General features: G+C 45.1%; 1 pseudogene; it reads right to left on the bottom strand.

Annotated features, from left to right (window-relative positions):
* Nucleotides 1-7,392: 7,392 nt before the first annotated feature.
* LOC112423675 (N-acetylneuraminate lyase-like) lies at nt 7,393-11,241 on the bottom strand (annotated as a pseudogene).
* Nucleotides 11,242-11,285: the final 44 nt, after the last annotated feature.

The following is an 11,285-nucleotide window of genomic DNA, read 5'->3' as shown; positions in this document are numbered from 1 at the left end:
TCGTCACTTCCTTCCCCCAGAATCCTCTGTTTTGTAGTCCTACTTGGAGGTCTGGGAGTCGCGGGACCTCCAGTGTAGGAGGTGGACAGGGGCTAACGTTCTTCTCTAATAATAATAATAAGCCCGCATGTCCTCTAGGGCTATCCCTCTCCATTGCCACGACGGACATTTCAAATAATCTCTTTTTTTTCTTTAAAGAGGAAAAAGTGGCCGGGCGCGGTGGCTCACGCCTGTAATCCCAGCACGTTGGGACACCAAGGCGGGCGGATCAGGAGTTTGAGACTGGTCAGGAGTTCGAGACAGGTAAGGAATTCGAGACCAGCCTGGCCAACATGGTGAAACCCCGTCTCTACTAAAAATACAAAAAATTAGCCGGGCCTAGTGGCGGGCGCCTGTAATCCCAGCTACTCAGGAGGCTGAGACAGGAGAATCGCTTGAACCCGTGAGGCGGAGGTTGCAGTGAGCCGAAACCGCACCATTGCACTCCAGCCTAGGCAACAAGAGCGAAACTTCGTCTCAAAAAAATTAAAAATAAAAATAAAGAGGAAAAAGCTCGTACTAGGTCCTCAATGATGGTAGACTTGGAAATGCACTTTTGCCTTAGAATCAAAGCACATGAACCCTCAGGGTAAATCCTAAAGCTCTAGGAATGTGAGGTGAACGTGCCGTGGAGAAGAGCGATAGGGCTACTACAGGAAAGGGGTCCTGATCCAGACCCCGAGAGAGTTGTTGGATCTCGCGCAAGAAAGAATTCAGAGCGAGTCCGCAGTGCAAAGCAAAAGCAAGTTTATTAAGAAAGTAAAGTGGTGAAAGAACAGCTGCTCCGTAGACAGAGTAGGATGTTCCCAAAAGTAAGAGGAACATGTCCACCCTAGATACAATAGTCCTATATATGAGGAGATGCGCTCTACCTCAAGGGTTTATGATAAAGGATTAATTTTCTTAATTACTGTATTTTGCAAGCATCAATATTATTATCTTTAAAGCAAAATTAGGAATGCCTTTGTTCTCCAGATATTGGGATATCTGGACCCTCCCAAGTCTGGGTCTGTTTAGTAAACTTTTTTTTTTTTTTTTTTTTTTGAGACAGAGTCTCACACTGTCACCCAGGTGGAGTGCAATGGTGTGATCGGGGCTCACTGAGAACCTCCACCTCCCGGGTTCAAGCGATTCTCGTGCCTTAGCCTCCCCAGTGGCTAGGATTACAGGCATGCGCCACCACATCTGGCTAATTTTTGTATTTTTAGTAGAGACGGGGTTTTGCAGTGTTGGCCAGACTGGTCTCAAACTCCCAACCTCAAGTGATCCGCCCGCTTCAGCTTCCCAAAGTGCTGGGGTTACAGGTGTGAGCCACCGCGCCCGGCGGCAAACGTTATTAATATGTTCCCTTAACCATAAACATCAAGAGGCTGGGAATGCCTAACTTTCTGAGAATGCAGCCCAGCAAGTCTCAGCCTCATTTCCCTAGCCCTCACTCAAAATGGAGTCACTCTGGTTCCAACGTCTCTGACACGGCCAAGGTATTTCTTGTTTGCTTGGCTTGTATAGGGCAATTAAAATGCCTGCTCCTTTGGGATGTGCACTCAGTACAATCTTGTTAAAGGTGCAGAAGCTGGAAAGAAATGAACCAAACCGGGTTGAATTTCATCTAGCAGATCACTCTCTATAAACCCCTCCAGTGGAAAAGTGCAAAAGACTTGCTTCTGCTACAGATTTCTGGTCACGCACTTAACTGGCTTCTGGTATGATTCAGAATCTTTTTTAGTACTAAAAAATGGTACAAGGTGCTAAACGCTGAATTCCTGGAAATGTAAAAACCAAGGGAGATTTACAAAAACCGAATGAAAAGACTATTAAAGGTGTAGAAAACATCAAAAATTAATCAGCTTTTCCCTTACTCCTTGAAATTTAAATTCCATGTAATCTTCAAAGTATATTTTGTTATTGTCATCATTTCAATAATCTTTCCCATAGCCTTTATTCATTACATGATTGGCTGATTATATTAATTGTAGTTTTAGTGGATTGTTAGATTTTGCTGGTTAACGCCCTCTGTAAATCTACAAAGAGCTCATATAAGTGCCAATTGTTATCATAGTGTGAAGGAAAACACTTGAACTCGTAAAAATTCAGTCCAAAAGAGTTACAACCAACATGTGACAAACTTCATTTTCTTTTTTTTTTTCTTTTTTTCAGACGGAGGCTCGCTCTATCGCCAGGCTGGAGTGCATTGGCATGATCTCAGCTCACTGCAACCTCCACCTCCCAGGTTCAAGCAATTCTCCTGCCTCAGTCTCCTGAGTAGCTGGGACTACAGGTGCCCGCCACCACGCCCAGCTAATTTTTGTATTTTTTAGTAGACACGGGATTTCACCATGTTGGCCAGGATTGTCTCGATCTCTTGAGCTTGTTATCCGCCTGCCTCGGCGTCCCAAAGTGCTGGGATTACAGGCGTGAGCCACTGTGCCCCGCCAACAAACTGTTCATTTTCTTTTCTTTTTTTTTTTTTTTTTTGAGACGGAGTCTCGCTCTGTCGCCCAGGCTGGAGTACAGTGGCCGGATCTCAGCTCACTGCAAGCTCCGCCTCCCAGGTTCACGCCATTCTCCTGCCTCAGCCTCCCGAGTAGCTGGGACTACAGGCGCCCGCCACCTCGCCCGGCTAATTTTTTTGTATTTTTTAGTAGAGACGGGGTTTCACTGTGCTAGCCAGGATGGTCTCGATCTCCTGACCTCGTGATCCGCCCGTCTCGGCCTCCCAAAGTGCTGGGATTACAGGCTTGAGCCACGGCGACCGGCCCCAGTTACACTTTTTAAGGTGATGAGACTGGGGCAATTTCCCTACCTTTTTGCCCCTTTAGCCTTGTAAGTAAAATTCTCAGGAACTGCTGATGCAAATCACTGACTTCTAAGAGACTGGTGCCCAGCCCACTTCCTAACACAAGTTCTCAGAATGGCCCTCTCCTGTAGCTGGTTGTCACTGAGTTCAAATGGGGCTACCTCCTTTCCTAGGTCAGCCCTTACCGTTGGTCCCCCTAGAGCCTTTCACTCCATTTGGTGTCCCTCCCTTCACATTCTCTGCTTTTCTACTTCTCCTCCATCTCCTTCCAAAGATTTGCCAGCCTCACCCTCAAACCCACAAACACACACATACCTTTCTCTGCCAAATCCAAAATGACTTATTTTATTTATTTATTATTATTATTATTTTATACAGTCTTACTCTGTCACGCAGGCTGGAGTGTAGTGGTACCACTCGACTCATTGCAGCCTTGATCTCCCAGGATCAAGTAATCCTCCTGCCTTGACCTCCCAAGTAGTTGGGACTATAGGAACGCTCCACCATGCCTGGGTAATTTTTTCTAGAGATGGGTTCTCACTGTGTTGCTACACTGGTCTTGAACTGCTGGGCTCAAGCTATCTGCCCGCCTTGGCCTCCCAAAGTACTAGGATTACAGGGGTGAGACACAGCACCCGGTCACTTCTTTAACTAACTTCTGTTTGTTAGAACTTGTGCCAGGCACTATTCTAATTACTTTCAAACATTCACTAATTTGGTGAATGAGTACACAGGCTATAGACAATGGGGAAATTTTGATATATGGAGTGGCATGATTCAATTAGTATATTAGAAAGGATTAGAATCAGTAAATAAGCTACAGAGAATCAGGAAATGTTGATTTATGGGATGATGATATGATTAAATTAGTATATTAGAAAGGATGCTGAGAAATTGGATATGGGGAAAATAGTGAAGTATAGAGCAGCTACACCATGAGACATTATATAAAATATACTTTCCTGCTTAGAATAATAGTATTATGAAAAAGACTCCAGAACAACCATCTTTCTAATAGAAAATCTGGGCCGGGCACAGTGGCTCACGCCTGTAATCCCAGCACTTTGGGAGGCTGAGGTGGGAGGATCACGAGATCAGGAGTTCAAGACCAGCCTGACCAATATGATGAAACCCCATCTCTGCTAAAAATACAAAAATTAGCCAGGCATAGTGACATGCACCTGTAATCCCAGCTACTCAGGAGGCTGAGGCAGGAGAATCAATTGAACCCAGGAGGTGGAGGTTGTAGTGAGCTGAGATCGCACTACTGCACTCCAGTCCGGGTGACACAGCGAGACTCCATCTCAAAAAAAAGGAAAAAGAAAATCCAATTTTAGGCTGGGAGAGATGGCTTATGACTGCAATCCCAGCACTTTGGGAGGCCGAGGCCGGTGGATTGCTTGAGGTCAGGAGTTGGAGACCAGCCTGGCCAACATGGTGGAACCCCATCTCTACTAAAAATACAAAAAATTAGCTGGGTGTGGTGGTGCGTGCCTGTAGTCCCAGCTGCTCAGGAGGCCGAGGAACAAAGAATCGCTTGAACCTGGGAGGCAGAGGTTGCAGTAAGCTGAGATTACACCACTGCACTCCAGCCTGGGCGACAGGGCAAGACATTGAAAAGAGAGAAAGAGAGACAGAGAGAGGGAGAGAGGGAAGAAGGAAGGAAGGGAGGAAGGGAGGGAGGGAGGGAGGAAGGGAGGGTCCAACTTAGAGAGATGTGTCTCCAAATTGATTAGTGTTATCTACCCTGCCCAGAGGGAAGATTTTACAACCTCAGAGAGGGAAGATTGGTTTCCCTGGCAGTAAAGTGAAGATAAGATTGTTTTCCAAGGATGAAAATGCTTTGGTTGGGTGTGGTGACTCACTCCTTAATCCCAGTACTTTGGGATACTGAGGCGGGAGGATTGCTTGAGGTCAGGAGTTCGAGACCAGTCTGGCCAACATGGTGCAACCCCATTTCTACTAAAAATACAAAAATGAGTTGGGTGTGGTGGTGCTCATCTGTGGTCCCAGCTACTTGGGTGACTGAGGCAGGAGAATCACTTGAACCCAGGATGGGGAGGCTGCAAGGAGCCAAGATCACGCCACTGTACTCCAGCCTGGGTGACAGAGCGAGACTCCATCTCAAAAAAAAGAAAGAAAAATCATCTGTTCAATGGAAATGTTAAGAAAAAAACAGAACGAAGGAAAAAGTGCTTCAATAGCACTATATCTATGTTTATGTACAAGAAAGCGACAGTGAGGTACCTTCTTCAAGCTCTAATAAACTGGCACTAAAAATTAAACTAAATGGATGTGAGCACTTTGCTGGGTGCAGTGGCTCACACCTGTGATCCCAACATTTTGTCAAGACCCTGTCTTAAAAAAAAAACACAGCATACACCAAATTTTGTTAGAAAAGAGATTAAGGGCCAGGTGCAGTGGCCCAGACTGTAATCTCAGCACTTTGAGAGGCCGAGGTGGGTGGATCATCTAAGGTCAGCAGTTGGGGCATGGTGGTAGGCGCCTATAATTCCAGGTACCCGGGAGACTGAGACAGGAGAATTGCTTGAACCTGGGAGGCGGAGGTTGCGGTGAGCCGAGATCGTGCCACTGCACCCCAGCCTGGCAAGAGTGAGACTCCATCTCAAAAAAAAAAAAAAAAAAAAAAAAGGAAAAGAAAAAGAAAACAGCTCTCTCTCTAGTGACAGAGAGAGGACTTCCAAGAGGAAAAGGCCCTCAAGAGCCCTTTGGAATTCTGAAACTTTGAGTTTTGAGAAGTTTCCTACATTGCAGGAAGTGGAAACTTAAATTCATCTTTGCAGAAGATCTTTGCTTTGTGATGAGAAAGCCACCATAAAAACTTTTAGTTGTAGAACTAAAGCAAGTCCTCATCTAACTCCAACATTGAAACCGCCCCTATAAACTTTATAAGATTAATCGGGGAAGAAACAAAAGTAAACCAAGTTTGCAGCACATGCAGCATTAATCTTGAGGTCAGCTTAATCCTGAGGCCAGCTTGATCCTGAGGCCAGCTTGATCCTGAGGTCAGCTTAACCCTGAGGTCAGCTTAATCCTGAGGTCAGCTTAACCCTGAGGTCAGCTTAATCCTGAGGTCAGCTTAATCCTGACCTGCTTCCTCGTAGTTGTTTGGCGCCTATTATCCTAGGATCATGTAGACCCCGTTAGAAGATTTTAGTCCCCCATAACTGCTCTAGAGATAACCTGAACATTATTAAAGGGTTTCCCTTTGAGACATGCCTTCAGATCCCACATACTGGTAACACTCCTATGCCAGCTGATCTGCAGGACCTCGCTGATGCCAGCTGGTCTGAGGGACCTCACAAAAAGCTGATTCACCAGAGAATGCAGTTTCCACATCCTGATGATTTCATCCCTTTTGCCCTGACCAATTGATAACCCCAAATCTCTGGCCCCTTGCCCTTCATGATAGCCTTTAAAACCAATTGATAACCCCAAATCTCTGGCCCCTTGCCCTTCATGATAGCCTTTAAAACCCAAGCCCAGGGCCGGGCATGGTGGGTCACGCCTGTAATCCCAGCACTCTGGGAGGCTGAGACAGGTGGATCACCTGAGGTCAGGAGTTTGAGACCAGCCTGGCCAACATGGTGAAACCCCGTCTCTACTAAAAATACAAAAAATTAGCCAGGCGTGGTGTTGGATGCCTGTAATTCCAGCTACTCGGGAGGCTGAGGCAGGAGAATCTCTTGAACCCGGGAGGCAGAGGTTGCAGTGAGCCTAGATCATGCCATTGCATTCCAGCCTGGGCAACAAGAGCGAAACTCAGTTTCAAAAAACAAAACAAAACACAATAAAAAACCCAGGCTCAGAACTCCTTGGAGAGATGGGTTTGAAAGTCTTCTCCCATCTCCTCATCTCCTCACTCGGTGCTCTGCCGTCATTAAACTCTCTGCCACATCCCTGCTGTCTCAGTGTAATGGATCTGTTACTGTGCAGTGGGCATACAAACCTGTTCGTCCTATAACAGTGTATTCGGAGAAAACAGTGACATTGCAATTAAACTGAAAGCATCTGCTCTAAAGTTAGACTGAAAAGCCGAATGAGCTGGTGCATTCACAGTTGTATATAGTTGAATCATGTTATAATTTGGTTTTAAAGTACCTATCTAAATGCTGTAGCTCAGTGTTACCTAGATTCCAAATGGATATTTATTAAAATGAAATTACATTCCCCACGACCACCACCAAAAAAAAACTACATTATAGTGGTTTAAAATCAGAAAACTTTTCTGAGAGACTGGGTCTTACACTGTCACCCAGGCTGGAGTGCAATGGTATAATCATAGCTCACTTGCAGCCTCAAACTCCCGGGCTCAACTGTTCTTCCCACCTCAGCCACTCAAGTAGCTGGGACCACAGGCGTGCGCCACCACGTCCAGTAGAAAACTTTAAAATCAGACTAAGAACTAGAAATCAAGATAACTATAATTGATTAATTCCAGCTCCCAAAGGCAGCCTCCCAAAGTGCTGGGATTACAGGCATGAGCCACCCTGTCCAACCTAAAATAAACCTTTTTAAGACTCACAGTAAGCACTTAAATATCTGTTGATTGATGTGAGATTTCATTTGCTAGGAGAGAGTTCAGTTCAAGTTTTTCTAAAAAGTCTCTGAGAAAAGAATGCACTATTTAGGGTGGATGATGTCTTAATGTACACACCCTGACTGGACAGACTGGCTACAGGCTTCCAAGTCTCCATCTTTTAAACCAGTGAAAGAAAAAAATCCAAGCTTTTTAGTTTAACTTCAGCACTATCAGTGAACTCCCTAGAGTCTTTCTGCAGCGGAAGATGGGGTAGGCGCACTTCCGCTGCAGGGACGAGAGTCATGATGGCTTTGATCTGCGACACTAGAAAACCTAGTTTGACCAAAAAGTTGATAAATCTGTGGATATAAATCTGTCCACTGCTCCAGTTGCTCCCATCACCAGAACACTTAACAGTTGCTCATCCATCCACAACAGGAAGGTCAACTATTGCTGGCGATTCTGATCAACACATTGCCTGAAGTCTGAGATCTGTGTCACTGAATTTCAGCCTTTACAAAGTGGGGCTTTTGGCCGGCCACACTGACTCACACCTGTAATCCCAGCAGTTTGAGGGCCAAGGAAGGCAGATCACTTGAGCTCAGGAGTTTCAGACCAGCCTGGGCAACATGGTGAAACCCCGTCCCCTCAAAAAATACAACATTTTGTCTAGGTGTGGAGGCACATGCCTGTAGTCCCAGCTACTCTTGAGTCTGAGGTGGGAGGATTGCTTGAGCCCAGGAGGCAGAGGTTGCAGTGAGCCATGATAGTGCCACTGCACTCCAGCTTGGGCGAGAGCCAGACTCTGTCTCCAAAAAAAAAAAAGAAGAGAAAAAAAAGTAAGTGGGGCTCTCACGCTGAATCTCATCAAACAGCTTCTCAGCAAAAATCTTTACCCCTGTCAGGGCAGGAATGTGATAGTAATAAAATGGCAATGCAAGGGTAGCAGCAGCTGCCTCCATTAGAAAATTAATTAGAGCATCTTTGTTTCATGGTTTGAAAAGAAAAGTGCAGTGACATCAATGCCATTGGCTTCTATTTTTTCTGCATGTTGGGCCAGTTCTTATGATTCTTTCAAGCTCAGTACTCCTATATGAATTACTGATCCAACATTTACCAGTTTATTATAAACAATATTATAAAGGATACATATGAAGAAATGTATATGGGGGGCCAGGCCCAGTGACTCACACTTGTATCCCCAGCACTTTGGGAGGCCGAGGTGGGTGGATCACCTGCAGTCAGGGGTTCAAGACCAGCCTGGCCAACATGGTGAAACCCCATCTCTACAGAAAATACAAAAATGAGCCAGGCGTGGTGGTGTGCACCTGTAGTCCCAACTACTCGAGAGACTGAGGCGGGAGAATGACTTGAACCTGAGAGGTAGAGGTTGCAGTGAACCAAGATCATGCCATTGTACTCCAGCCTAGGCGACCAGAGTGAAACTCTGTCTCAAAAAAAAAAGAAAGAAAGAAAGAAAGAAAGAAAGAAAGAAAAAAAAATGCATATGGGGGACGGGACGTGGAGCATCTGTGTCCTCCCTGGGTGCACCACCCTCCAGGAATCTCTATGTGTTCAGCTATCTGGAAATTCCACCTAGTACCCTTTTTATTGTATTGTATTTTTCGTTTTTTGAGATGGAGTCTTGCTCTGTTGCCCAGGCTGGAATGCAGTGGCGCCATCTCAGCTTACTGCAACCTCTGCCTCCCAGGTTCAAGAGATTCTCCTGCCTCAGCCTCCCACGTAGCTGGGATTACAGGTGCCCGGCACCACAGCCGGCTAATTTTTTGTATTTTTAGTAGAGACGGAGTTTTGCCATGTTGGCTAAGCTCTTCTCGAACTCATGACCTCAAGTGATCTGCCCGCCTCGGCCTCCCAAAGAGTTGGGATTATAGACATGAGCCACCGCACCCAGCCTACTACCCTTTTTAACTATGTCCCTTGATACCACTTGGTAGCTTATTGTTATTGACATATGTGTTTTGGCAGCTGCTGTATGTAGCTTGGTTCACTTAACCATTTCACACAACCTTCTTATGAGACTTCAAAGCTAAAAATCTTCAGTTTCCCTTGCAGGTAGGACTGGCCATATGAATACATCTAGCCAATGAGATACACATGGAAGTCTCTAAGAAGGCCATCCCTTCTGGAATAAAAAAGGCGAAACCTCCTAGGAAGGAGAAAGATCTTTTTGTCCCTTTACCATTCTTCCTCCAGCCTGCCTGACTTGGACATAAGGCCTAGAGGTGAGGCAGCCTCTTTCCATCACGAGGAGACATGCATGAGAAGGCTTACATGCTAAGTAGAAAGATAAAAGAAAAATCAAAAGAGCCATGAACTATCAGACCTGCACTACCTACCTTCAGATTTCTTTTGTTTGGGGCAAATTAATGCCCGTCTAATCCCTGTGTTTTGAAGTGCAGTGGTGCAATCTTGGCTCACTGCAACCTCCGCTTCACTGGTTCAAGTGATTCTCGTGCCTCAGGGTCCCCAGTAACTGGGATTACAGGCGAGCGCCACCATGCCCGGCTAATTTTTATATTTTTAGTAGAGATGGAGTTTCGCCATGTTGGCCAGGCTGGTCTCGAACTCCTGACCTCAAGTGATTCACCCATCTCGGCCTCCCAAAGTGCTGGGATTACAGGTGTGAGCCACCGTGCCTGGCCAAACAAAATCCTTTTCTAAATTATCTCCCTAATAAGGCCCTCAGAAGAGAAACCGACTTTATATCCTCAGCACTGTTCAGTAACTGCATACAGTAGACATTCAATACATATTTGTTTAAGCAATTAATAAATGTGCTCTTCACTGGAAGAAGTTGAAATACTTTACAAAACCCAAAAACATTTAGGCAGAGAGTTTCTTGTTTCATAAGTGACCAAAATAAACAGAACAGAAAAAGTAAATTAACAGGTCAAATTTCAGATTGACAAAGCAAGTAATGACAGGACCTTTGCTCTTTCAAAGAAAGTTCCCTCCACTGCAGAACAATGTAGTAGTAGTATTAGTAGTAGTAGTAATTATAGTAATAAATGTTTATTAGCTTGATCTTAACATAGCAAAACCACGAGACAGATACTATTATTATCCCTATTTTATAGCCAAGGAATCTGAGACACAGAGGCCCATGTCCACACACAGCTAGTTAGTGGCAGAACTGGGATACAAATTCAGGTAATCAGTCCAGAACCTGCCCTCTTAACCACTATAACCATACTAATTAAATAATAAAGAATATCTCAAGCATAATTATTCACTTCAAAGTCTATTTTTAATTGATGAGGAAAATGTTTTAAAAAGCAAACCGCTAAATCTTGAAATACCAACTCCTCATCTTGTCTGAGTTGGTTGTTTGGATACCCAAAGTATTAAGGTAGCATGTTTCGTTGATGTGTTTTTAGCAAGCTACGCTTTTCTAGCAACTTCTTTTTTTTTATTTTTTTGGTTGTTTTTTTTTTTTTTTTCTGAGACAGAGTCTCCTCTGTCGCCCAGGCTGGAGTGCGGTGGCGTGATCTCCGCTCACTGCAAGCACTGCCTCCTGGGTTAACACCATTCTCCTGCCTCAGCCTCCCAAGTAGCTGGGACTACAGGCGCCCACCACCACACCTAGCTCATTTTTTGTACTTTTTAGTAAAGACGGGGTTTCACCATATTTGCCAGGATGGTCTCGATCTCCTGACCTCGTGATCCACCTGCCTTGGCCTCCCAAAGTGCTGGGATTGCAGGCGTGAGCCACCGCGCCCGGCGCAAGTTCTGTTTCAAAGGGTGACTACCAGGCAGACACACTTAGCCAGACTTAATGACTTGGAAATTAGGTCATTTTTTTTAACCCTAAGGCAAGTAAAACAATACCAAGCCCCATCCCTACAGCTGCTATTTACTCTCAGATTAACCCACTCACAATGG

The sequence above is a fragment of the Macaca nemestrina genome, chromosome 13, assembly GCF_043159975.1.
Source record: "Macaca nemestrina isolate mMacNem1 chromosome 13, mMacNem.hap1, whole genome shotgun sequence".
Classification (NCBI taxonomy): Eukaryota; Metazoa; Chordata; class Mammalia; order Primates; family Cercopithecidae; genus Macaca; species Macaca nemestrina.
Note: the sequence above shows the minus strand (reverse complement) of the source record. Positions and strands in the feature narration are given on the sequence as shown.